The following is a 2302-nucleotide window of genomic DNA, read 5'->3' on the forward strand; positions in this document are numbered from 1 at the left end:
TTCCCCCGGAGGAGCTGGAGGAAGTGTCTGGAGAGAGGGAGGTCTGGGCATCTTTGCTTAGACTGCTGCCCCCGCGACCCGGCCCCGGATAAGCGGAAGAAAATGGATGGATGGATGGATGGATGATACAGAAAGATCAACATCAGCCACTTTTATTGTTGGGGATCTGATCTTGAACATGTTTTATTCACCTGAGCTTAAAGAACTGGCCTGATGCTTTAGCAGCTGTTGGCCATTATGAACAGTTTCCAAAAAAGATAATAGAGCTGAATGAGCACCTTTCAGAAACACTTTGATCATCACCACTGTCATGAAGGAGGATTTACTGTAGGGCTGCTGGATTAGACCGACTTGGCTCTGCCTGGGTGTACCTAATAAACTGACCACTGAGTGTGTTGCGTCATATCACAGGGCTGATGAAGCTAAAGACGTAAAAGCAGTCTGCCTCACTCTGCCTCGGGGGTACATGGCATCTTCATAGCAGAGCTGGACTGGTTTATTTAAAGTCACTGGGGGCATGACTCCTGGGCCGGGCATGGCTTAGTGAGTGTGTGTGTGTGTGTGTGTGTGTGTGTGTGTGTGTGTGTGTGTGTGTGTGTGTGTTGTGGTGGGGTTGCTGCCTTGTTTGAACCCTGGCCCTCTTTCCCCCAGGAAACCACACTGGCCGTCGGTCTGCGTCAGGCCGATAAAGGCTGCAGGCTGGTCTGTGAAGGCTCAGCAGGACCAGCTGTACATCAGAATAATTTACACAGTGCGTGCACTGTCGGTACGCAGTGCGTGCACTGTTAGGATACGCGGCTCCAAGTGTTTCTGTGCAAAGGCTCCTCTTTACATGAAGGTTTGCTCCTCCACCCTGTCGACTTTCACTTCCTCGTCTCGGCCTTTTTGCTTTTGTAAACGCCGGTGTGTTGAGCGCTGCAGGTTTCTGCACATTAGTTAGACGTGGTTGAGAGTGCTGACCATGAGGAGCGAACACATCACACCGGTTTGAAAGTCATCACATTGGCTGCCCGTCAGTTTTCCTACTGATCTTAAAGCCGACCATTTGCTAGGTTTCCTGGGCTTGCACCAGCCACAGTGCGGGAACTTTGGTGAAGCAGCTTTTAGCTTTGATGCTCCGAGTGTTGGTGGGTTTAGATGTGAAACCTCTTCAGTCTGAGGATCCCACAGTTTTCCACCCATTGCTTGTGCTGTTTATTCACTCACAGTATGTTACAGTTTATTCTGCCAGTCATCCCTAAAGCACCTTGAATCATATGCACCTAACTGAAAGGTGTTGGAGCACCATGTGGCCCGAGTCCAGAGAGGAGAAACTCCTTCGGCGTTGGCTCTTCAGGGAGGAAGCTGCACCGATACCAGAGCTGACAGACGCCGGCCAGACGATGTCACATATGTTATTGAAGCTAGTTTCAGCTTCCTTTGGTAGATCTTCCTCTCCTCTGCCTCTCTTCCTCCTCACCCTTTTTGACTCCCTGAAAAGGCCGCTAAGGTTTTTATTTTCCTCAAAAGGAAACAGGTCATCCCCCACCCCAGGGGTGAGGGTAGGGGTGTGTTTGTAGGAGGACATAAATCAAACGAGAAAGCACAGACCTACTTCGTGGCAGGTCAGAAGGGGTTGACGGGCCAGTCCACAAGTCTTTAGGCTGAGGAAGACCAGAGCGCCTCACTGCAGGAGGTGCTGGGTCATAGGTCACGCATACCAGGGTGATGGCTTCAAGAGCGTACTCAGAAGGGGACATGTATGGATGCCTGGCCTCCTGAAGCCTGGCACCATCACCAGGGTTCAGCTTTCAGGGCAGTCAGCACACAGCGTGTTGACTTCAGGAACTGTCACAGGATTCATCTGAACTGTAGAATTATACATCTGAACTCGACTGGGAAGGGTTTTAGTTGTTAAACTGGTCCTTTAGCTACTGAAACCAAATCATCACCAGGGTTCAGCCTTTGCTTTCAGGGCACTCAGCACACAGCGTGTTGACTTCAGGAACTGTCACAGGATTCATCTGAACTGTAGAATTATACATCTGAACTCGACTGGGAAGGGTTTTAGTTGTTAAACTGGTCCTTTAGCTACTGAAACCAAACTAATCTCCTAACACACTAACCTGAATCAGACTCTTTTAGCTTCCAAACCCGAGTTTTAGCTTCTGAAACAAACTGTTAGCTGCTAAACTGTGTTGTTTAGTAAACCTGGACTTTTTTTAGCTGCTTATCATCTTTTATCTTTTATCATTTAAACTGAAGGTTGAAGTTGAAAATGTTTCTAAAAATGATGGGTTTGGTTTTCTGACTAGATTTCCTG

The 2302-nt window shown here is 48.5% G+C and overlaps 1 protein-coding gene across 1 annotated transcript in view; it reads left to right on the forward strand.

Annotated features, from left to right (window-relative positions):
• meis1a (Meis homeobox 1 a) overlaps positions 1–2302 on the forward strand; it is an 18099-nt gene that overhangs the window by 12260 nt on the left and 3537 nt on the right.

This window comes from Monopterus albus, unplaced genomic scaffold (assembly GCF_001952655.1).
Source record: "Monopterus albus unplaced genomic scaffold, M_albus_1.0 scaffold235.1, whole genome shotgun sequence".
Lineage (NCBI taxonomy): Eukaryota > Metazoa > Chordata > Actinopteri > Synbranchiformes > Synbranchidae > Monopterus > Monopterus albus.